Source organism: Cupressus sempervirens, chromosome 10 (assembly GCF_028749045.1).
Source record: "Cupressus sempervirens isolate cs-2001-9-10 chromosome 10, ASM2874904v1, whole genome shotgun sequence".
NCBI classification, from domain to species: domain Eukaryota; kingdom Viridiplantae; phylum Streptophyta; class Pinopsida; order Cupressales; family Cupressaceae; genus Cupressus; species Cupressus sempervirens.
In genome coordinates, this window is record NC_143127.1 from 120015221 (window position 1) to 120043023 (window position 27803).

Here is a 27803-nt window from a genome sequence, read left to right on the forward strand (position 1 = left end):
TTTTTCAAAATTGACCTTTGTAGAACTACAACATATACATTTCTATATACCTTCTTGATGACTAATAATGTATATACAAAGATACTTATGTACACATGCTAACTCTAATGAGTGCTAACTCACCTTATCACTTATAGTGATAACTCTCCTCATTTATTATGTTGAAACTCTGAATCTCTCCCCCTTTTTGACAATAATGCCAAAGGACTGCATATATACAATTTATATGGCTACACCAAAGTGAGATAGAAATTCTTGATGTACCTTAAGGATAGTTTCAAAAGTACTATCCCAAGTTTGATGCAAAATTTGACAGGTGGAGAGAGCAATTTAAACTTCTGTTGATAATTGAATCAAGTGATCATCTACTAAGAAGTTCTGATCTTGGACCAATGTTTTTCAATGAACAAGATGTTTTTGCATTGTGTCCATGATAGGAAGGATCATGTTCTAGATGTCTATGAGTGTAGACCGGATCCTAGCTTCCTCTCTCAATAGTTCTACCTATACATCTACCAAATATCTGATCTTGGTGTGATGGGAGGTTGTGGAGGAAGAGTCCACCTTCAACTTGGATGCACTTGATTGCATATCGATGTCAATCTTATTTAACTTATCCTTTATTTCTTTGGTAAAACCAGAAACATCACAAAGTTTAGCAAAAAGTGATGTTGCATTATTAAAAGAATTTTCAAAATTTCTCAAAAATGTTGACAAATCAACTTGCTTTATTGCTATCTTTTGAGCAATATGCTCTAGCACCTTATTATCAAATTTCTTTTTAGCTTTCTCAATAAGTTTCTCTTGTCCGAAAGAATCCTCATTAAATTTTTCTATAGCCTCTTCTAACTGAATCAAAATGTGTTGAGTAGAATCTACTTCAACACATATGGCATCTATAATTATATTCTTGGCATTTTCAATTATTCTATATTCCTTATCCCTTTCTGATCTTAATTATTTTTACGTAGCTTTCATCTCTATGAGTTGACTAGCTAACCTCATCTCTTCAATGGTAGCCTTGTCATAATCAATCTTTGGAATCACTATCTCTATGGTTAAGTCAATATCTTCTGCAATTTCCTTTCTGGTGATCAGAAGTTTTAATGGATGCTTTTTTTTTTACTTCTGTGATGATTGGTTTGACCTTAGGAATAGACACAATAGTGGAGATAGAAGGGCTAGTAGTGAAAACTGGGATAGGACTTGAGGATTGAATGTCAATAGAAGTATTAACTGGATCAAAAACACTTCCCAAAAATGGTATCATACTTGGTAAAGTACCCATAGTAGAATCTATGCTGATTGGAGTGGAAGTGGATATAGATGATGCTAATGGAAAAAAAACTATAGAACTTACTAGAATTAATGAAGACAAAATTGTGGAACTTACAAGTACACTCACTGATGGTTAAGGAGCTGAGGAGGTTGGCTCAGTAGCTGAAGAAGTGATAGACAGCTCAGTAGATGAAGTGCTTCGCACCTCTATTTCAAATACCTAGAGCTGGGAGGAGGTTGGTGAAGATTAAGAAATTGATGTAACTATTGTGCTCACAATTTCACTTGCAGAAGTTGTCTCGATAGTAGATGTAACAATCTTTGGTGGAGAGTGAGGAAGGGATGCAATCACTTTTTCTGCAATTTTAACTAGATCCTCTTCATCTTTATCTTCCTTGTGTGCTTCTTCCTCCGTTTCTTCTTCTTCTTTTTATTTCATTAGTGCATGCAGCTCTCCTTGAGTAATTGTGATGGATGGAGTGCTATCAAAATCATCATTGTTACTATTGTCATCATCCTTGATTTCAACTGGATCTTCACTAGGTTTTTGCAAATGATAGATATTATTCCACATATTTTTTGCATCATTTACAACATTCTCAATATCATTAATTAAAATCAAACATGTGTGAAATCTAATCATCATTTTACCTTCATGTTTCTTCATTACTGCCTTTACTTCCACTTCAGTAAGACTCGGTAGAAGATTCCTCAGAGATTGTTCATATATGTCTTTAGCCGTGTGGGTGGATGACTCCCATCTTGGTTGCAATCTCTCCAACAATTCTTTAGAGATTTGAGAAGCGAGCTGGTCCAGGGAGTATTTCCATTTACCCATCTTATTGAGTACCGGTTCCTTAATCTACATTTTCTTAGCATCAGTGCTTGTTTCAAATGTCAATGCCTTGAAATTTTTGATGCCAGCTCCCTCTTCCAATTGTTTAAGCCTTTCCTCAAATGTGAGTGGAGGCCTTACAAGTATAGGTTCCTGCTTGCCTTTTCTGGTTCTTCTAGAGAACATTGAAGTAGGCTTCTTCTTAGGTTTGGTAATAATTGCCTTACCTTTCTTCTTTGGTGGTTCCTCTTTAGATTCATGTTCTTCTTTTTCTTCACCTCCTTCTTCTTCTTCATCATCTTCTTCATCCTCACCTTTTCCTTCTTTAAGCATAAGAGGGCCGATAGCAATTTTCAACTTAGCTATCTTCCTCTTGCCTTTGCTTATAGCCTGGGGTAGCTTGATTTCAAGCTCAATTCTGGCCTTTCCCTCATCATATGTTTTGAAAATTTTTTGCTTTGGGTCTACTAACTCATTCACCAGTGCTTCAATAATGTCCCTAGCCTCATCAATATTAACCTCATAAGGAAGAGGTTGCACCCATGCAACACGGGGTCTGACAACTTAAATGTATACTTTATCACAATCAACCATAAAGCATACATCATCTTTGTAGTCTTCAACCAATTTTGGTGGAATTCAAAACCTATTATTCATCCTTTCCTTGAAATCTTCAAAATAATTACAAACTCATTAATCTGATAAAGAATGGGAATATCTTTTCTCCACACTACCATTCCTTTTGATGGAAAGAATTTTTTAATGTAGAAGAATAAACAAGTCAATAGAGAACCAAATTTATAGAAATTGCTCTTTAAATTCCTTATACTATCCATGTTCTTGTTTAATTGTTTCAATAGTAATTCCGACAGGTCAAATTCAAGGTTCTTCTTTACAATTTTGAAGGCCAAATCCACAGCCTCATAGGGTATACTGTTTAGTTGACTAGAGCTATAGATTTTGTGGGCAATGACATGAGTGCCAAATCTTAGTTCAACATCAGATATAGTGTTAACCTTCAAACCTCTACTATCCCACTCGGCTAGGGTTATCTTCTGCAACTCATCCTGTCCTAGGGTTTTGGTAACCTTCACTTTGTTGAGCATGGGGAGACTCATGATTTTGTGAATCATCTTGTTTGTGATTAACACTGGCTGCTCTAACCATAGTTTCCCATTGTGCACTTGACTCAAAATATACCTAATCCATTTGGTTTGGAAGCTTCTTGGCATATGTGAGATATGAGTCAAGCCTTTGGTTTCAAGATGCTTATGCTCGAGTTTCAAAGAGCCATCAACACTCATTTCTCCTAGGGCATTATCCATCTCTAGGTTTCTAATCTCTTGAATAGAATATTTAAAATGTGTACGAATATTGTTTATAAGGAGTACCTTTGGTGGAATTTGAGATTGAGCACCGCTAGGGTCAAGTGAATCTACAATGGTCGAAACAATTTTGAAGTTGGGCACTTTCCATTATGCACCCTTTACCAGCATCTTTGAACCTCATTTTTCCTTGGTGTTGTTGCTACTCCTGGATGCCATTGATGCTCGGTAAAAGATATAAAAAAATTTGAACAAATTTTTAGCTAGAAAATTGCTTGGAATCGCTCGAAATTGCTTGAATTTCACCTGAAATTTTCTTAGCTTTGAAATCACAATGAAGAATGAAATCAAATTTTGCTCTTTTGATGAAAATTTTGTCATTAATGCTTGGTACGAAGGTAGATGAGATGACATAGTGCTTGACAAGCTGTCATTGATTTTCTCAGTAGAAGCTTGCAACTTGGTGATAGAACAAAACTTTTGTTACTCCTGACCTAGCTCAATAAGGTCTTCAATCGACTTTCCTCGGTAGATGCCACTCAGCAAAAGATGATCTTTGTGTATCTAGAATACTAATTTGATCATTTGCTTTCTTTTATTTTGGAACTACTTGAGATATCACTAGAAGATGTAGTTCCATATCCTCCTTTATGAATCTAATTGGAAATGGTGGAGTCACCCACTTCTTGAGTGGCATTACCATCATTTGAATTGTCTTGCTCGATAGATTTTGGAATCCATTGTTGCCTCATTTTCTTCCGAATGTTTTCAGCTTTAGCTTTCTTTTCATCTTCAAATCTTCCTCTATTCATGCAGGTTTTAGCTATATGACCGAGTTCTGTACATGTAAAACACCTTACTATTGTATCTCTTTTTCTCAAATGATGCCTTGAGTAGTCTTTGCCAATGTGTCCATATTCTCCACAATAATGACATCTGCACTAGGTATTGTAGTCCCATGCAAAGATTTCCTTAACAAGTTGTTCATCTAGATTGAATGATTTGGATCTACATTGGAATGCCTTGTGACCATGCTTCTTGCATTTGTGACAATTTTCTTCAAAGTTTGGTTTCTCCTTCCATTCATTAGCTTTATGACCATGCTAACTATAATTGTACCATTTACCATTGAATTTACCTTTTCCATTGCTCCAACACTTGTTTGATGTGTGACCTAGCTTACCACAGTGATTGCAAGTAGGTCTTTGATTCCTTTGGGCACCTTGTTTGGAGGTTTCACCTTCTTCCTTGTAACCAAGTTCAGCTTTACCGTTTTGTCTATGAAGATTCTGCTCACTTTGTTGATTTAATTAAGTCATGTCTATTTGAGATTTCATCATTCTCTCATTGATTTTCTTTTTAGTGATCAAATCATTTTCCAAACTTTCATTGATTTGTTTTTCAAATCTCAAGTCGCTTTTTAAGCTTTCATTGATTTATCTTTCGATGATTAAATCATTCCTCAAGCTTTCATTCTCAGATTTCAGATTCATAATTTCTTCATTTGTATTAGATAGTTGATCTAAAAGATTTTCATGTTGAAGGGATTGATTATTTCCTACCTCTAAGTCTTCATTTTCCTTCTCTCTCTGTTCCAAAACTTCACATAGCCTGATTGATTGGATTTCTTGTTCTCTTTTAAGCTTTCTTACTTCTTCCTACAGAGAACCATTCTTTGCTAGGAGTTCCTTGATAGCCTCATTAGCTTCACCTGAACTGCTTGATGGTAAAAGGTCTTCTATCTTTCTTCAACATACTGATGATCATTCATTTGTCTTGCAAGTTCCTTCCTTCTCTTAAGGGATTGAGAAAGATGCTCCTTTTCTTCTTTGAGTTGAGCCATGGCTATTTCCAAATCTAGCTTTTCATTTTCAATCGCTCTGTCAAGTTTGAATATCTCCATTGTCCTTGATCTTTGCTCAAGCTGTCAAGCTTTATCCTAAGAACCAAAATGCTCTAATACCAATTGTTGAAAATATTCAAGATATGATATTTTACTGAGAGGGGAGGGGTGAATCAGTAACATCAACACTTTTAAAACAATTCAGCACTTTAACCATATATACTATTCTCAATTCATTCATTTAAGCTACTACATATATGAGAGAACAAACATTTACAACACATGTACACAGTGATTTGGTGACCCAGAAACCTTCCAAATAGAAAGTAAAACTAGGGTGGGGATGATACCCACAAAACTTTGTTATTGCAGTATGAAGTTGGCCTGTTAAGGCTTACATTGACCACTTCTAGTGATCTGCCCTGTTAGGAGCAAAAAGGACTACTAGATCCACCTTGTTAGAGGATTTACAAACATACACTGAAGTATGCACTCTGTTAGGAGATTTATACAAAGATTGTTAAGTCTACCCTATTAAAGGATTTACAAAATTGATTCACCTATTAGGATGAAACAGTGGATCTACTTACAAACTTGATTTTTGGATTTGATCCTTGAAGTATAGATCACCTCTTGTGACTAATGAATCTTTACTGCTCCTTATAGACCTTGCTGAATATTTTTCTCTTCTTCCATTTCGTATTTATACTTCAAAACATTACATGCCTCTCTTAGCACTCTCATCCATTTTTTTTATTTTGTATAATCTTACAAATGATATAATACATTACATATATACCATTCCAATAATTTTAATTGCAAGGTCAGCCATAACACAAGTGAACAAAACATTACTAAGTCGACCCAATAGTAAATAACTCGGGTTCACTGAACTGACTCAGTGACCTTCTGATACTCGGTGTCCACTGCATTACTCGGCATCATTATGCACTCGGTAGAAGTCAAGGCTTGGTCCATACTAATCACTCGACATAGTTCTGAACTCGGTAACAATAGGTGGCTCGATAGATGTAGTGTCACTCGGTAAAAATTAGATCCTTTGTTTACCTTGAATTTACTCGATAAATATTACACTTCCATCACTCGGTAAATATTACACTTCCATCACTCGGTAGACATTACACTTCCATCACTCAGTAAAAATTTCACTTCCATCACTTGGTAAACATTTCACTTCCATCACTCGGTAAACATTTCACTTCCATCACTCGATAAATATTACACTTCCATCACTCGGTAAACACTAGATTCCCATGACATAGTCAAACTACTCGGTAGATACTGAGATGCTCGATGTAAACTATGAAGCTCGATAGATACTGTTGGGTTGCACACCCACTCAGTAGCTTCATGAATGTTTGGTATGAACTACTTAAGTGATGAACCTACAAGGTAACCATTGAATGCTCGATATACACTATAGACTGAGTGATGTACTCAATAATCATTCAGAATCGAGTAAGTGTTGTCACTAATGGCAATAATAACTTAATGCCAATAGAAAGAAATGTTAAAATATTTGAAAGAACCTGATGCCCAAGGTTTTATATTGGTTTCCAAATCAAAGGAAAACATAACCTTAAAGGACAAAGATCTTATCCCACAGGAGATACAAGACCTGCTACAAAAGTATAGTCATCTCACTACTATTGATCTGCCTACAAGCCTCCCTCCCATTAGAGACATTAGTCACCAAATTGACTTGATACCTGTCTCCTCTCTACCTAAAAAAGCACCTTATAAGATGACCCCAACCCAACATGTTGAAATTGTAAAGCAAGTGAATGATTTGTTTTAAAAAGGCCTAATACAAAGAAGCCTAAGTCCTTGTGTTGTTCCATCTGTCCTTGCCCCCAAAAAGGATAGAAAATGGAGGTTGTGCATTGATAACAGGGCTATCAAAAATATTACAATAAGGTATAGATTCCACATCCAAGAATTGAGGATCTATTGGATCAACAGGGAGGTGCTTGCTACTTCACCAAGATAGACTTGAAGTCTAGATACCATCAGATCATAATCAAACTAGATGATGAATGGAAGACAACATTCAAAACCACTAAAGATATTTTTGAATGGTTAGTAATGTCCTTCGGGTTAAGAAATGCCCCTAGTACTTTTATGAAGCTTATGAATGAGATATTCATTGATTTTATTGGAAAGTTTGTTGTTATTTACCTTGATGACATACTAATATTTATTCATAGCAAGGAGGAGCATCTTGATCATGTGGAATAGGTATTAAGGAGGCTTCATTAGCACAAGTTGGTGATCAACTTGGAAAAGTGCATGTTTATGAAGAAGGAACTTGTGTTCCTAGGTTTTGTGATCTCACAAGGTACTCTCAAGATGGACTCTGAGAAGGTTGAAACAATCATCAATTGGCCTCCACCAAAGAACCAAGGTGATGAAAGAGGCTTCCATGGACTTGCCACCTTCTATATATTTTTTGTCAAAAACTTTAGTCATGTGTGTGCACCAATGCTTGACATCATTAAAGGAGGTAGGAAGACTAAATTTGCTTGGACAAAGGAAGCCAATGATGCATTTCAACACTTGAAAATAGAGTTCCTAAATACCACATCTTGGTTTTACTTGATTTCAATATGGTCTTCACTATGGAGACAAATGCAAGTAACTTGGCTATAAGTACAGTCCTAAGCTAGGAAGGTAAGGCAGTTGTTGTCTTTTCTGAGAAATTAAATGAAACCAAAAAGATATTCTCAACCTATGAATTGGAACTTTATGCCATGGTTCAAGCCCTTAAGAAATGGAGGCACTATCTAATTCCCAAATAATTTGTGGTATACACTGACAACCATGAATTGAGTTTTTTTAATTCTCATGAAAATCTCCCTGTCAGACATCTAAAATGGATAGAGCAATTCTAGGCCTACACCTTCAACATTAAACACAAGAAGGGTGTTGCAAACAAGGTTGTAGATGCCCTTAGTAGGAGGGTTAGTCTGGTTAAAGAGGTACAACTTCAAAGTGTTTGAATTGATTCCCTCAAGCATCTATATGCTGATGATCCTAATTTTGTAGAGATCTTTTAAGTTTGCACAGAGATGGCAGGAAGATATCATACTGATTTTTTTGAAAACCTGATTTAGAATGAACTCCTATTCAAAGGATCTCAAGTATGCGATCCCAAATGTTCAATGAAGACAAATATAATAAGGGAGAAACATTGTGGTGGCCTAGGAGGAAACTTTGGTATTGACTAGATCATAGACATGGTGAAAAGAAGCTACTTTTGGCCAAGGATGAACAATGATGTTAAGAAGTTCATAGAAACTTGCACCACTTTTGCTACTACAAGGGAACCTTTTGTAACCTTCCAATTTTTATCATGAAAATTAACTACACAGCCCTCATCACCAAGTTGCCCTACTGAAATTAAATTCCTACTCAGTCTTGGAACATGTCTTACCTCATGTAGTAGCCAATGATTCTCTTTTTGCAACTTAATCTTAACTTTTCCCTTTCCAATAATCTGATAGGGTTCATTAACCCCAAATAAAAAAGCCCAAAATCTCCTTGGACATAATCAATAAAATAAAATCTATGGGGTGTAGCATGAAATGAAGCCCCAAAATCTAAAGCCCAAGAATCATCAATACTTTCTAAAGAAAGAAGCAAAGCATCCTCTTCAGATTTGTTACTTACCTCATTTTCCTTCTTATTCCATTTTGGTTTGTCTCCTTCATTATTTTTTTGAGTCCAACAATATTTCTTCTTATGTCCTGGTTTTCCATAGTACCAGCAGTCTCTTGGTCCTCTAGATTAAGACCTCTTTCCCTTTGATTTTCCTCTTGATTTCCAGAATTGTTGCATCTGCATTGTGCATTCAAAGCACTGTTGATGTAGATCTAGCTGAGGTTTTCCTATGAGTTTCATCACTTAGAATAACACTAATCAAATCATCAAATTTTAGTGTATTAAATCCATAAATAGAATTACTCACAGTCATTACCAAGCCATTCGATCTTTTTAGAAAAGAACACAAAACTAAGAGAGCCCTAATTTCTTCATCAAATCGACATTCATAGAAGATAACTAACTAGTAACAATATTAAACTAATTTAAATAGTCTACAATAGATCCACCTTCTTCCATCATCATATTAAATAAACACTTCATGAGAAATACCTTATTTGAAGCAAAGGGCTTTTCATACAGTTTCGCTAGGGTTTTCATCAACTCTTTTGTTGTCTTTTCTTTTGTAATGTTGAATGTCACTAATGGTTCCAAGCAAAATTGAACACTTCGAAGTGCCTTTTTGTCTAAAATCTCTCAGTCCTCGTCTATCATAGTTCCTTATTTCTTGGTTGTCCTTCTAATGTCTTTCATAAATCCTTCTACTAAAGATAGTCCTCCATTTGCATTTTTCATAACTGAAAGTTATGTCCATTAACTTCTCAACCTTTAGCTTTCCCTCATCTTCCATCACTCCCACTCAACCATGAGACCTTCCTATAGAGGATAGCAAAAAAAAATGATGACGGTCTAGCTAAAAAAAATGACGATAGTATGGCTCTAATACCACTTGTTAAAATTAACCATAGACAAAAATAGCAGTTACATGCAAATATAACCAATATTAGAAAATAACAAAGCATATAAATGAGAACACAAGACACAATGATTTAACGTGGCTCAGTCAATCCCTAGGCTACATCCACCAATAACAAGTTCAATATTATTATTATCCAATGATTACAATCCACAATCCCTTACAACTCAATATCATTGTGAGAAGCTACAATATCACCATTACATTATGAAATCCCTAAACCTAAGCCATTTTATAAAAGCTTTTTCCGCTTACAAAATTAGGGTTAGAATAAGTCATCCAATAGAAAAATAACAACCAACACCTTTTACAATATAAGGTCATTTTTGGCTTCGAAGGTACTACCCACAAAACCTCTCATGGGGGCATCGCCCCTCGACCCCACCCTATACTATGATAGGGAGCACACCTAGGGCATTACCCCAGAACCCCACAGGGGTGTTACCCCCAAACCCCCATAGGAATAATCTAGGGAGGAACCACACTAAATAAACCTCTGAGTCTAATTAGGCTCCACATCACAATAGTTTCCACATTAAATCCTAGTGTCAAACTTGTGTTGGTGTTATTTGTGATGATTTATTATTAATGTTTACATTCTGCAAGTCTATTATATTTAGGACAGTGGACTGCTAGTTTATGCTACTAAAAGTTTACTATAGAGATCAAGCTAATAGATGTTCAGACCTAAAGTAGTTAAGTGTTTTTTTATTTAATTGGTACATATGGACATTGGATAATTGATTCACCCCCCTACCCCTCTCAGATATTCTAAATATTCTAACAGAGAGTACCACTATCAATTATCCAATATCCACTATGATTCATGATGGAAATAAGTGTCTTCTTACAAACTACAGAGGCTTCCTACGTGACTGCAATGAACATAATCTCATCTCCATCATTCCCATCACACTCTTTATTAGCAACACCTTATTTAGCTAGATATCATTCTTCTTGACTTTTTCTTTGTATTTACTTGTCTTATCATTCCTATCTTTTTTAGGACATTTGGTATCAATATAATTCAATTTTATGCATGAAAAATACTTCAGGGGGAGTTTACCCTCATACTTACCATTTTCTCTAGGATAGAATGGATTCATAATCAGTAGAGAAATATGTTAGGCCATAAGTGCTAACAAGATATTTTCCTTTACATGATGGATCAAAAATCAAGGATGACTTATATGCAACTTCAACCTTAGGCATGCTATTGTCAAAATTGACCGATTCAAATATTATCAAATTCTAAAGCATCAAGTGAGATATTACTTCTTGAATAGATAAAATCCTAATAGTATACTAAGGTAATAAATTTCTAAAAAAATTCTTGCCACATCTTCTTCTTTAAGAATTTATCTAGTTCCTCAAATACCAGCAACCACATATTTGATCATTTTACTGTACCCCTCAATGCTCTCATTTTGCATCATCCTCATGTCATCAAAATTTCCTTTTAGGCTATCCACCTTTTCCTTTTGTACATGTCCATCACCACCATAGAATATTTTTAATTTTTCCCATATTTCATGAGAAGTTTCTAAATCTTGAACATTGATGAATTCTACATCAAAAAGAGTACTTGATGTCGGTATTATGATGGAACATTGGTGTAAAGAATAATGAAGATTTATGAATATTTTTGGTTGTCATTTTTGGAAACTATGGATGATATATAATGATTGATGAAGGTATAGCCAGGACAAGGTATGATCATTGAATAAATATATTATTAGTGACAACAAAAGAACACTTGATAGTATAGAGAGCACCTTCACAATAGTCAAGGAAGAACTCGAATCATGAGACGCAATCATGCACAAAGTATACACATGATTATGAATTGCATAGTTATCAAGACAACCAAATTGGTTGACTAGTGTAAAGAGTTTTAATTATTCTATATGCCAAGAATCAAAAGAACACTCAAGGACAATTAGAAAATTTGAGATTACTAAAAGGTTTTGTATGAGTGATCATGTTGGATCATGTAGTATTAAAGATGAGATGATAAGTTAATATGTTTTTACTATCCTAAGAAATCAACATGAAAGTGTTGGAAATATAAGAGGAGTAATTGAGAGGGGAGGGGTGAATCAATTACCACTAAAATAATTCCAAATCCCTTAGATGTCAATACAAACTTCTTATTAACTCAAATCCTTGCACAACTTGGTTAGAACTAGATATTTATTGTGACTCAGTTAACAAAGAAATCTTGAGATATTAATGGGTATTAACCTTTAGTAACTTAGTTATAGAAAGATAAAGTAGTAATAAATAACATGAACGCATGAGACACCAAGATTTAATGTGGAAACCTAATTTGGGAAAATCACCAATGCAACTAGTTACAATTTTTTGCTCTTTGAAGTGAGCTCGATTAGGAGCCAACCCTGTTAAAGGTTACAAAACACATTGTTAGGTGTGACCCTATTAAAAGATTTGAATCACCCTGTTAGGAGTGGCCTTGTTAGAGACCTTAAGACACTTCAATCTAGAAATTCTTCCTTGTTAGAGGATTTACAAGAAATGGTTGCTAAGTCAATTCTATTAAGATATTTCTCCATTGCTACAATTGTTAGAGAGTGACAATGATTGACCTAATTAATGAAAAAACTTATTTGTAGATTCATATTGCTCTTTTGGCTTATCTTTTGAATCATGCCTTATCAAAATAATATGTGTAGCTATTTGGATGTTCTACTCTTAATCAAATATCCTTTATTATTTGCATCTTATCTTCTTCCACAACTTCCATTTTTCAATCCACAACTTGACCTTTCATATATATAAAACCCAATGTTAAGTTGGCTTAAATACGTTTACAAGTAAATAATTAAAATACACTAAGTTGGCTTACATAAACAAAAAAATATTATTTTGTAGGTTGGTTGATACTGAACTAGGTCACTCGATTACCACTGAGTTCCTTGGTAACCGACCTGACTTAGCTTACACTAAACCCCTTTGGTAATCAACCTAACTCAGTTTACACAAGAATCCTTTAATGAATGACCTGACTTGGCTTGCACTTGATTAATGAACTTGGCTTCTTCTAAACTTCTGCTTGACTGGTACTGGAGTCTTCAGAGCTCAGTTACTACTAGTAGTGCTCTGTTAGAGTGTAAAATTTATGTAACATCAATGACAATGTACAATTAAATAATTCTTTTCAATAGAAATATCTTGTTGAAGGTTGATGCAGTCAAGGCAAAATATATTGAGACATCGAGATATATTAAATTCTTAAGGATATTGATCAAGAAGCTTAAGGTTTGAATGAATGGTTTGGATTAATGGGAAAACATTATGCCTAACCAAATAGTTATTATTGAAGGTTTGTAATACAGAAAATATATAGAGATTAGAGAGATCAATGAAGTATATGGAGGTTATAATCAAAATGATGACTAGAGAAGATTAGATAAAAGTTGTGAAAGTGTAGAGTGCTAATTGAATTGACAAGAAAGGAGTTCCATATCCATATTAGTGATTTAGTTGTTTCTTAATAGTTATAATAGGAAAATTACTAAATCAGGTGAACCCTAACATGTTCTATTTGTAAATCCAAATCCCTTAACAAGGTAAGCTCTTGAAAGAGTTTCAAGGTAGATCTTGATAGATCTTTTGTGCTTCTAACATGTTTCAAATCTCTCATAATAGGGTGAATGCTCAAACAGGGTAATTGTATGCTCCTAAAATAGAAACTTGTTTAATTAAATAGTGAGCTTGTGGGTATCATCCTCAACATGGTTTTCACCCTCTAAAAAGAGTTTCCATGATACTAAAATCATTGTGTTATGTGTGATGATTATGTGGTGGTTTACTATTGTTATCTCTTATTTACTTGCATCAATTATATGTTTTACTATTTGGCGGTTAATATTTTAATTTAGTAGATCAGTGGTTGAAGTTTTTAATTACTTATAGATACTTATTCACACACCCCTCCCCCTCAATACCTAAGAATCCTTAAAATTGGTATCAAGGCCTTGGTCCTCTTGAAAATAATCCTGAGAGATTTAGGGAAAGGTCTAAAATCATGGAGAGTTATAGGTATGAGAAGTAACTTGAAAGTGCTAACCAAATGATTCAAGAGCTATATGAAAAGCTAATACAAACATAGATGTAATAAGAGAGAGCTCACTCGCATGATAAAAAAAATCTAAGACTACATTGATCAAATCCCTTATTTGAAGAAAATGAGGAGGTGATTGAAGAATTGATGGAGAATAATCAAAATCACAAAGACAAGGTGGAAAACTTAAAGAGAGAACTTGAAATCTAGCCAATTAGGAAGTGTGAAGATCTTGAAAGAAAAAGAGTAGCTAAGGAAGCTAGGAAGTTGGCCAAAGATGCAAAGAGAACTGCTAAGAATCCATTAAAAGAAAAAGGATGAATAAATTTTTAGAATAGCCCAAGAAAATGCTATAATGCATGAATATATCCATGCAAAGACTATGGAGAATAAATAGAATGTGACTAAAAATTAAAGGTTGAAATACAAGAATGATAAATTTAAGAAGGAACTACAAACATTGAAAGATGAAAATATAAAGCTAATGTAATATAGTGAAAGGTTGAAAAACCTTAATAAAAAAATGAAGAACCAAAGGAGACATGGTGATATAAGTTTTCTTGGTCACATAAAATAGGGAACATTAATGATTGAGTTAGACAAAGGTGAATCCAATAAGTAAAAGAACATCTAGAAGGGATCCACAAACAAACCAAGTAACGAGTCCAATAAACTTGCTTTAATTTTGGGAAGATTGGTCATACTAAAAATTTACCTAGAAGAAAATAGATGAATAAGTCCAATTCATTTGAAGATCATTTCTATAATTTTCATAAAAATGGTCAAGCTACATATGAGTGTAGATCTAGATAAAATAATAGATTCAGTTATAGTAGTTTAAATGGATACTTTTGTGCATGCAACAAGTATGGACACAAAGTCAAGGAATGCATATCTAGGAAAAAATCCCCTTGGTCACCTATCCAACCAGTGAACTCTTATAGAAGAGAGTGAAAACTCAATCCTACATCATTAGTATGTGGTAAATTTGGACATCTTACAAAGAATTATGGATTTAGAGCACAAAATTTTATGCTATAGTTTATCTTCTAATAATTTATTTCTAGTGCAAAAAGGTTGGTCACATTGTAAGAGATTTTAAATAAAAGAACCAATCACGAGAAGGAAAAATGAAGAATCATATAAATCTTAGTGAGATTAGAATGAGATGAAGAAAACTTGAGTGAAGAAAAAAGATAAACAAGAATAGTTAAATTTATTCGAAGAAAAAACACCATCCTCTAGTGCATAGGATTCATATTCAAACTAAGCACAACATTTTCTTTAGGGGAGCATAAAGGAAATGCATTTACTAATCCCATTCAGTCAAGAGTGGTGTGATAAATTTTCACATTATGGTGTAAATATTACATTATGTTGGTTTTCGTAAAGACTTTAATAAATTGGAATAACAGTGTGACAAATTCTCTAAAATATTTCATGACATACATCTAGATATTATCAATTATAATAGTTAAAGAAACACTAACTAGTGAATATTCATTAACTAGTATCAAGACACTATTCCTACCATCATATAAAGGCATTATTTAAAATGTTGATGATTGTAACATATATTTCACAATGATAAATAGAGGAAATTAATTTCCTTTTTCACCTTTATGTATACCAAAAATGTGGCACACTTCTATAAAACCTTATTCTCAAGAATACCCTTGAAGGGAGCATTTCAAGTGGTGGTTGATAGCTCTCTATATATGATGTGCAAAGGTGAAAAGTGTAGTATTGTGTCTCTCAAGTGAACTTAGCTATGCAACCCTTGAAAGGAGCACCATAGAATGAGAGATTCAAAGATGAGACAAAGAATGCAAGCATCCAAGAATCATAATGCAAATGCAATGCAAGATGAAAGCTAAATGACGAATGAAAATGCAAGTTACACTAACAAGAATGCAAGTATTACAAAGTCTCCTAGTTAAACTATGTGTTCTAAGCTAGTATTCTATGAAAATATAACAAGAGAATGAAGATGCAAGATGAATGCTAAATGAGTGCTCCAAAATCACCAAGAAAACTTGTAGCATAATGTTAGCATAAAAGACCTAGATTAGAGAATAATGAGAGAGCCCTCCTTTTAAAGAAAAATGGATGGTTGAGATTAAGGAGAAAGAGAGGAATAATCAAGGGTGGAGAATGCATCATGAGTGATCCATGTGCACAAGAATTTCACCTAATCAAGATCAACAATGGAGTTCAAAAAGGTGAGAGATGTGTGGAGGAGAATGAAGATTCCACCGACCTAATTGTAAAGTGTGCATTGTATGTGAGACAAAAAGCCTTTTTCTTTTATTTTTAAAATAGGAATAGTGATTTATGTGTGCACACTTAGGATAAGGGAATTTCAGAGACTTTATTTAATTAAAAGGGAACAAGTTCTTTCAATTAAATAAGAGACTTAGGATAAAGTGATCAAACCATAGGTTATAACTAAATAAATAAATTTATGAGGATTTGATCAAAGATAAGAAATGAGTAAATTAAGAAAAAATTCTTGAAAAAGGGCTCATAGTCTAGATGGCCATTTTTGGGTATCTACACTTTACTTTTATGTGTGCATTCATGAATTGTCTTAAGTATTGCCAAGCAATTGTTGAGGTTGAATTGAGATTGGTGAAGTGATTTACTATTATGTTTTTTTGAGCCCTAACTAATATGTCATAATCTACTAGTTTAGTTTTTTATTTGATTTGTAAATAATTCCAATTGAGAAAAATGACAAATTATGTTGAATTGATTGTCCTAGTCAACAATGCAAATGAACCACGAGTAGAATACAAACCCCAACCAATCAAAATAGTCAAATTATTTATGTATGGTCTATTTTTTACTATCCCAAAAGGAGTATTATTGTTGGAATATGCTTGAGCATATATTCATTGAAAAATTGAAGAGTTGGGAGAAAAAGAAATCAAGAAAGATTATAAAGAATTATGTGCAAATGGAATACTAAAAGATGAATCCAAAGATATTATATCCAAAAGTCTATCCTATGTAGTGGATATTCCTCAAACTTCATCCAGATTGGATTTGACATGTATTGAGTAGAGCACACACTAGGGAAACTACCAAATCTAGATATAATGGGAGAGACAGAACAATTGAGGTAATAAAAGACAAGGAATTTTGATACACTTAAATAGTGATATGTTACAAAGTATACCAATCTAGAAGAATAAATAGTATCCCAAGTGTTTTTATTTATGCAACCTATCAGATTATAAAAGAAGGCATGGTGTATGATATGTGTAAAATGATTAGAACATAACTACTAGAGAATAAGAAGAGGGTAAAGAAAGACATGAAACAACCATTGAAATATGTATCCCTATTGGTATGCATATTTTTCTACATCCAAACTTATTTCTCAACTAGAGGTCAAGTTACATGATCCAAGGATAGACTGAGGATCACACAAATAGGTGAGTACATAAAGGAGTTGGGTCAGAGCTTCAATTCTTTTATGTGGGATTACTTTAAAGATTTTTAATCTAATAAGTATAAAAATGGAATAATCCCTACTAATACATTAGAAGAGTATAAGAATGATATTTTTTTTGCTAATAGATATATATTTGTGTATATTACAGGTTGTAGAATCCAAAACTCATTGGCTTCCACCTATGGGGTCTTAGGTTGAAGATAATTTTGTAAGGTAAAATACTAATTAATTTTCTCCAAACCTATAAATAATAATGAAGACTTTTTTGAATTCTTTTATAATAATTGAGACGGGGGTTAATCAGTTATTCAAGGTCCAGATGTACAAATAAAACTTTTCACTATTTAGTGAACCCATAAAACATTCTCAACCATGCACACATTCATTGTGTGTTAACTAAAAATGATATGTTACTATTAAATCAACTTGTAGAAATGTAAAGCATCAAACACAACATATCCATCAGCACATTTGACACAATGATTTAATGTGGAAACCCAATTTGGGAAAAACCACCAATAACATGCTACTCCTTTTTCACTCTTCTGAAGTGATGCCCTATTAAAGGCCAACCCTGTTAAAGATTACAATACACGCTATTAAATATGACCCGATTAAGGGATTTCAATCACCCTATTAAAAGTGATCCTTGTTAGAGGACTTTAGGCCATTCACTTGGAATGCCACGCTATTAAAGGATTTTCCAATGACTGTTAAGTCAACCTTACTCCAAAGGATTTACCCTAGGCTGATACAATTGTTAGATAGTAACAATAGAGCTTTGATCTTATACAACATACAACCTTATTTGCAGATTACAAATCACTATTCAGTCCTCAACTCTACTTGGCTTCAATCTTTGTAGTTGTGATAGCTTGTTCACCCTTCAAGCATTCATCCTCTTTAAGCCTTCTTACTTAGTACACCATTGTAGACTTCTTCTCTTGAGTCACTTGATGAAGCAAACCCCCTTCCTTCTCCTTATCAAATTTTTTCATCCAAACTCTCCAACCTCTTTGCTTCATGACCAAACATCCCTACATATAGGAAATTAGAACATTTTTCTCACTCATTATCCATCACCAAAATTAAGGTTTTTGATGGATTAGGTAGCATATAATGTATCTACCCCATATCTTGCCTTTTTTAGAAATTTCTCCTAAAATCCATTTGAATTCATCTCCAAAACGGTTTACATAAGATTATGTACATCCATCTCATTAATCTTATCTTCCTCCTAATTCACAAGTTCCAAGAAAACAAACTTGTCAGCTTTTATTTGGTGAATCTTTGATCTTTTCATAATGTAGTAGCTCGACATTATCAATCTATTGATGCTTGGCACATACTATGTTAGTCAACATCTACTGTAAAATCACTTAGCATCAACTAGACTTTATTGGTGCTTGGCATCAACTGGGTTTTACTTAACATCTACTAACTTACTCAACATCTACTAGAATTTGTTAGATTGTGGTGACTGATCAGGAAAGTACTGTACATACTTCATAATTAGTGGGGTTCAAGGCATCGCCCCAAAAAAAAAAATTGGTACTATTCGCCATTCGTAGAAATTTTTTTGGTACTATTCGCCATTCATAGATTCACCACTAAAGTTATGGCTAATTATGGCTGACATGTTATAACCCTAAAGTGGTTTAATACTTGTATAAAAGGGTTTAGGGTTGGGTATTTTTTCAATTATTATGTTGTGATGCGAAATTGATTCTTGTGGCGGTATTGAGCTGTAAGGGATTACGGATTGTAATCAAGTTGTAATAACTGGATTGTAATAAGATCGAACTTGTTGTTTGGTGGATGTAGCCCAGGGATTGGGTGAACCACGTTAAATCTTGGTGCCTTGTGTTCATTTTCGTGTGATCTATTATTTTTTGTTATTGGTTATATTTGCATGTAGTTTTTATTTCTGTCTGTGGTTTATCCTAACAAGTGGTATTAGAGCGTAGTTGTCTTTCAATTATCCTCTGCAAGAAAGTCTCACGGTTAAGTGGGAGTCTCATGGTTGAGTGGGAGCGATGGCAGATGAAGGTAAGCTAAGGGTTGATAGGTTTAATGGGCAGAACTTCCAGTTATGGAAGATGCAAATGGAAGACTATCTATATCAGAAGGATTTATGGAAGTCATTGGAAGGCAAAGCCAAGAATTAGGGAACTATGTCAGAGGCTGAATGAGATATTTTGGATAGAAAGGCACTCGAAAGCATTCGGTTATGCTTGGCACCATTGGTGGCATTTAATATTACAAAAGCAAAGATGACAGAAGATTTGATGAAAACCCTAGCGACACTGTATGAAAATCCCTTCGCTTCAAACAAGGTATTTCTCATGAAGCATTTATTTAATATGAAAATGGCAGAAGGTGGATCTGTTGCAGATCATTTAAATGAGTTTAATACTATTGCTAGTCAGTTATCTTCTATGGGTATCAATTTTGATGAAGAAATTAGGGCTCTCTTGATTTTGTGGTCTTTGCTTGAAAGCTAGAATGGCTTGGTAATGGCAGTGAGTAATTCTGTTCCTGGATCTAGTACCCTAAAATATGATGATGTGATCGAGGTTGTTTTGATTGAGGAAACTTATAGGAAATCCTCAGGTGGATCTACATCAGGAAGTGCTTTGAATGCACAAAGCAGGGGCAGAATGCCTGAGAGAGGAAGTAACTCTGGAAATTGTGAGAAATCAAGAGGAAAGTCAAAGGGGAGGAGGTCTCAATTGAGAGGACCAAACGATTGCTGGTACTGTGGGAAACTAGGGCACAAAAAGAAAGATTGTTGGAATCGAAAGAAAAATGGAGATAAATCAGATGGAGACAAGGAGGCAAATGTGGTAAGTAACAAATCTAAAGAGGATGCTTTGCTTCTGTCTTTAGAAAGTGTAGATGATTCATGGGTTTTAGATTCTAGTGCTTCATTTCATGCTACACCTCATAGAGGTTATTTCATTGATTATGTCCAAGGGGATTTTGGGATTGTTTATTTGGGGGATAATGAACCCTGTCAAATTGTTGGAAAGGGAAAAATTAAGATTAAGTTGCAGAATGGGAATCATTGGCTACTACATGAGGTAAGACATGTTCCAAGGCTAAGTAGGAATTTAATTTCAGCGGGACAACTCGGTGATGAGGGTTGTGTAGTTACTTTTAATGATAAAAATTGGAAGGTTTCAAAAGGTTTCCTTGTAGTAGCAAAAGGTGTGAAAGTAGGCACCTTATATATTTGTACAGGTCATATTGTTCCTTCTACTTTGATTGTTTCAGAGAAAAATGAATGTTCAGGAACAATTGTTGCAGTTGAGCAGGGAGAACAAATAGTTGTTGTAGATTCTGATACAGCATTGTGGAACAACAGACTTGGGCACATGAGTGAGAAAGGTATGAAAATACTTCATTCAAAGAAAGTTTTACCAGGTCTAAAATGTGTTAATATGGATTTTTTTGAAAGTTGTGTGTATGGAAAACAAAAGAGAGTGAGTTTTGTAAAGACTGGGAAGGAAAACAAAAAGGAGAAATTAGAGCTTGTGCATACAGATGTATGGGGACCAGCTCAGGTATCTTCCCTTAGTGTCTCTCATTATTATGTTACATTTATTTATGATGCAACTAGAAAAGTATGGGTTTATTTCCTTAGACAAAAATCTGATGTATTTCAAACTTTTAAGAAATGGAAATGCTTGGTTGAAAATGAGACTGGTAAGAAATTAAAATGTCTTAGATTTGATAATGGTGGTAAGTATTGCAGTCATGAATTTGAATATTATTTTTCCTCTAATGGTATTTGTAGATAGAAAACTATTCCAAGGACTCCACAGGAAAATGGAGTGGCTGAACGCATGAACAGGGCTATAATGGAGCACACAAGTAACATGAGGTTGTATGTTGGGTTTCCCTTACACATGTGGGCGGAGGCTATCAATACTATAGTATATTTGATTAATAGAGGTCCCTCTACTCCTTTGGGTTGTGTTATTCTAGAGGAGGCATGGACTGGTAAGAAGGTGAGTTATTCTTTTCTTAAGACCTTCGGTTGTGAACCTTTTGCTCATATAGACTCTGAAAATAGAACCAAGCTAGAAGCTAAATCAAAGAAATGTGTCTTTTTTGGATATGGCATTAATGAATTTGGTTATAGACTTTGGGATTTTGAAAATCATAAAATTGTTAGAAATCATGATGTCATATTCAATGAGAAAGTGTTGTACAAAGATCTGTTGCAGCAACATGAGAAGAAAGAAGATGATTATGTAGTGCTGAATGATACTCCAAAAGCTAATGTTCCAGTCATTCCTCATGATGTGCAACAACTGCAACAGTATTTTCTTTCACTTGGGTCCAACTGACTTTTTGCTTAGCTTGTACTATCTTTTTGCTTGGCACCTTCTATCAACTTGGTCAAGCTTGGCAAATGAACTTTGTTCAACCTTATTCTTCTGAACTTTCTAAGTGTAGCTAGTCATTTTGCAACCTCAAGTAGATCATCAATACATTATGTTTTCATTTTCTTAACTAATTCTTGCACTTCAATACATAATCATAACTCAACCTTTCCTCTAGGTACTTTTGTTACATCTTGTTGATCAAATCCTCCTCATCAATCAACTAAGTGATAGTGCTTGAAACATATAAGCAATTATCTTACCAGCATGTATCAGGTTTGACATCAGTGACAAAACAATGATTGAAACACACAATCTTCTTCAACAATATTTCTACCCAAGTGATCTTTTCAATCATATATCAACAGACTTGACATTCTAGTTGTCTTAGTACGTATGGTGTTATGAGTAATTGTAGGATTATTCCTTTGTGTAGATGGTGTGTCTTGTCCAAATAAGGGATTTCTTTGTGAATTCCCATCATGTTCAAAATTTACCAATCTTGGTAAGTATTTAATTATTTGATCAAAAGGATTTTGATTGAGATTGTAAGCTTTGTGTCTAGTTTTAACCATGATACCTTGATAAGGATTGTGTCAAAAGTGTCCTAGTGTTAAAAGGGTTGATAGTGTGTACACGTGTTTTTCCATGGTTGATTAAGTAATTGTGATAAAGCAACAAAAGTTTGATAATTTTCAATGTCAGATGGGTTGATTACCCCAATTTTGAGCTAAGAACCAAAAGGATTGATTGGTGAGAGGACATACACAAATTGACAAGGTAGTTTGGAAACTGAATAGGTAGATGGGGTACAATTAAGAACTTTTTGATAGACTTTCAAGTAGATTGACTGTAATAACTGAACTTCGTACAAAATCCAAAAGGTTATCTAAAAATAGAAAGAAAAACTTTGTGACACATGTTAGGTGTTGACAAATTTTTTTCACTCTAAATTCAAATGTTTAAGATGACCCTGCAAGTCCAAAATGAAATAGAACATACACCATTAATAGATGAGAGGCACAATTACACAAAAACCATCTCTAAATTTTAGAGGTACAACTCTCTCATGTAAGATATGCAAAGAATTAAAAACTAGTACAATTTTAACAAAAAAGGAAAGAAAGGAAACAAACATGTAGGCAAAGCAATAAAATAAACTATACCTAAACCAAATAATGACTATAAATGAAACAAAGTTCATTAACATAAATCTTTCCATGATGTAAACAAGGGAAATAAACATTGAAATGATCATTAATTGTTATTCAAATATAATGAAATGCATAACTTTGATAATCATCTAAAGATAATCCACAAAGCATTGAAATAGAGACCCAAAGAGTGGCAACACAAAATGTTGATATTGCACTTATATGAAAAAACCCAAAAGATCACAATCTTTACATTGGAAGATAAAACCAAAATTATGCCTTTTATGCATTTTTTTCTATTCCCCACCCCCCGCTCTTCTATTTATAATAATTGTTCTTATATAACACTAACTAACCAAATAGTAACTATTACAAAAAGAAATGGAAATGGTTCTATTTTTGTTATCAAGAAGGTAATGTCCTAGATTCCATCTAGATCTACTTCTGCATTTTCTTCATCTTCCACTCTTTTTTCCTTGTCCACATTTGCATGCAACAGGTTGAGGAGTTCCATCATGAAGTCTAGGGCCCTTTCTTCTTCCACTTTTTATAGTATGAAGCCAAATTAAGTGAAATCCCTTTGTGCCTTGAGCTCAAAAATGTCACTCTCGTAATGGGTGTAATTAATTTTCAAATCCCAAGTGATAGTGAACATGTTGGAGATGATCTTGAATTGTCCATTTATGCATACTTCTATAAGATTAGGCTAGAGCACATGCTCAGGTTCTTCATTATTGTATCCCTCTAGGACAAGAATTCCCATCTCAACAAGAGAGAATAAGCAATTGGTGTAACTTGCAAGATGGTCATCAAGGAATAAGGTGGTTAAAGAATGAATTTTTACTTCATTTATAACCACTCCAATCAGCTTATTAAAGAGGGTGGCACATGTGATAAATTTAAACCTTGTACTTTTAGACCTCATGACAAGATGTGATTTACACCCAATTCAAAAATATGTCCCTTTACAAAACTACACTAGGATTTCTTGAATAAATGCAAGGTAGCATCATGATGACTGTGCTTTTAGAAACCCACTATCAGGTAGACGCTTACTTCCCAAACTTTAAAATCTTTAGTTGGAAGTTATCAAATTTGGGAAAAGGACAATTGGACAAAAAAAATTGGGTCATGAGAACATAGAAGCACTAAAGATGTAGTAGTGGCTTGTAGGTCCTTTGTGGAATTTTCAGTCATGCAATCACGTGGGTTGTAGTTTTAGAGAAAAATATGATCGAGCAATTTGAGGGATGTTGGTATTTTCAAAGAGAAAGTTTCAAGATGGGGGGCATAATATTCTACTAACACTAGCTCTGAATGGGGATGAGGACTGGGAAGGACAAAGAGAACCCAAAACTAAAGAAGAAGATAGATTAGTGTCGTATCCATTAAGATTAGAGTCAAACTAGGAAAGGACTCCTTACAAGGGAAAAGAGACAAAGCACACAACATAAACCAAAATAAAACACAATAAAAAGCATATGTATAAAATTTACAGAAAGAAAATGAAGTTTACCTTCATGAAAACTCATTTACAAGTTGTGAGAAAAAATACCCTTTCCTCCATAGTGATCTATATTCATGCAACATGCTCTATAAAAGAGACTCATTTGATAGTAATTTTGTATCACTTTCAATGCCCATGCTGGGACATTTTTTGTGAAGGGCCTTTGATCATTCCTCTTTATGCGCACCCCCTAGAAGGTGGTCTATGAATGAATGGAGACTAACCATTTTTGGGAGAGGAGCACTTCTTTCCCCAAATGATATAATATTTTGGAGATATGAAATCTTGTTTTCCATCATTTTTGTAGTGCACAAGTCACCTAAACTTTCTTGTTTTCCATCATTTCTCCAGTGCACAACCAAGATAACAAGAGTGTCCTAAACACCTTTTGGTGGAAATTTGACATACCCCTATTATTTTTAGACCTCTATTAATTGTTCAATGTTAAGACTAGCCATTGATCTTCATATGCTACTTTCCTCAAGCATAGGGTCAAATATCTCAAAAGAGGGAGGAGATTCTTCATTTGTCTCATTTCCCAAATGAGAGAATTCCCAAAAAGAGAAATCCCTTTTTTGAGAGCTCTGGATTCCATCTTGTGACTCTATCATTGAGGTGGTGCGTATGAGAGAGAGGGACAAGAATGAATTTGACTTCTTAGTATGACCATAGGTATCCCTTTCTAAGGGTTTGGGTTTTTGCAATTTGTGGTCCTTTAGGTAGAAAAATATTTTCTTTAAACATTTCAATAGAAAGGCTAGGTTATAATCCTTAGAAGGATGAAAATTTAGTCTCTTAGCTTCAATTATACTTTCTTTTAATGTGTTCCAATAGGAATGAAGCACCTTATCATGTATACTACTGACTTCTTCCAAAATTTGAGAGACCCCCTTATGAAAAATTATTTAGGATTAGGATGAAGGGAAGGTCTAAAAACATAGTTGACAGCCAAAAATGAAAGATTATGGGGAATAAAATCTATACAACACCAAACAAATCTATTTTTTCCCCAATAGAGTCGCCATAAAATCTATTGGTGAATGTTTTGTCATACTAAACTCAACTAATTAAGATGACCCTATAAGCCCAAAATGATATAGAACACTCACCACAAACATACGAGAGGCATAATTATACCAAACCCATCTCTAAATTTTAGAGGTACAATTCCCTCATGTAAGATATGTAATTAATGAAAGATTAATATACTTTTAACTAGAAAGAAAAGAAAGAAAGAAAACATATACGCAAAGCAATAAAATAAACAATCTCTAAACCAAATAATAAATAAAAATGAAACAAAATTCATTTACATAAAGGTTTTCATGATGAAAACATGGAAGATAAACCTTGAAATTCTCATAAAATAAAGATAACAAAATGCATAACATTGATAATCATCTAAAAATGATCCACAAAAAGTATAAAAACAATGCCCTAAAGAGTGGCATCACAAAATTTTGATATTATATTTATATGAAACACTAAAAAAGATAAGAACCTTTATATTAGAAGATAAAACCAAAATCATGCCTTTTTTTCTATTCTTTCCTCCCTTTCTATTTACAAGAATCATGCTTATATAATACTAACTACCCTTTTTGATGACTATAGTACCAAAAAGAAATGGAAATGGTTATGTTTCCATTATTAAGAAAAGGTAATGTCATAGATTCCATCTAGGTCCATTTCCCTATTTTCTTCATCTTTATCTCTTTCTTCCTCATCCACATTTACACACAATAGGTGAAAGATATCTACCATGAAGTCTAGGGCTCCTTCTTCTTTCACTTTGGCTAGTATTAATTTGAATTTAGTGCAATCTCTTTCTGCCTCTAGCTCAAAATATCACTCTCCTAATAGGTGTGACTGGTTCCCAAATGCCAAGCGGTAGTAAACATACTGGAGATGATGTTGAGTTATTCCATTTTCACTTCTATAAGATTAGGTTAGAGCACATGCTCAAGTTCTTCATTATCATATCTCTCTAGAACATGAATTCTCATCTTGACGGGGATGGCCTAACTTGCAAGATAATTGTCAAAGAATATGGTGGCCAAAGAATGAATTTGTACTTCATTTATAACTACTCCAATTAGCTTATTAAAGGAGACGACATATGAGAAATTTAAGCCTTGTGCTTCACCACTTCATGAAAAGACCTTATTTACATCTAATTTAAAAATATGTCCCTTTACAAGATTATGCCCAAGATTGCTTCATTAAATGCAAGGTAACATCATGATTTGAGAAACCCACCATCGGACAATTGCTTACTTCTAGAAATTTCAAAGATTTAGTAAAAAGTTATCAACTTCAAGAAAAGAGTGATTGGGTGACAATATTGTCAAGTTTTGATCATCTAGGTTGTGGTTTTAGAGAAAACAATGATCGAGCGACTTGAGATGTTGGGATTTACAAAGTGGGAAGTTTTAAAATGAGAGGGGGTTCATATTTTGCTAATAACATCAACGTCCTTACTATCCTAGATGTGAGCTACTAAATCCAATTCAACATCTGAGAAATGACTAAGGATTATTCCTAAATCTAGCATTTAACAACCTAAAGGCAAGATTTCACCTAGAAATGACTCTAAATTATAAGAAAAAACTGAGAAAATATTGGAAGAAACTTTATCCATAAGATGTGAGCTTTCTCACTAGATACATGACACATTGATGGACTTAAGGATAGCTTTTGTCAATTGTAGATCAAATTCACAAAATTTGAATTTTTTTTTTTAGAATTTTTCTATGGATCTGAGTGTTTTCAAGTTTATGAATGTTAGAGAGGTTGCTTGTTTGAGGTTCATTATCTTATGTTTAAAATTCAAACACATCAAGCAATTTATTAGTCCCTAAGCATGCATATCCTTCCTAATTGACCTAGTAGACATTTGAAACACTTGTCCACTAACTTAGGAACACAACTAAAGACTCATCAACTTATGGTAGGGTAATCAATTGCAATGGATTATGATGACCTTATTCCAAAGTAGTAACATCAATGGCTGATAAATATGGTGAATTTCTTGGGGCAATTACTATTTTCCTAGTACAAGTATAACCAACTTTTTAAAGGTGATTTAGGTGGCCTTTAATATAGAGTTTCTAATTCAAGAATTTGTTCATAACCATCTTTCATAGTCTCAAAAGAAAGATTAAGGCCTCTCATCCCTATGAACACATAAAAGTGTGTAGTATCACAAGCAAGATCAAGTGATTCCACTCTACACAACATCCAAGTATGCCAAGTAGGAAATCAAATCATGATTCCAAGGACAAAATGATTAAATTTTCCAATATTTTCATCTCAAGGAAGCATCTTGA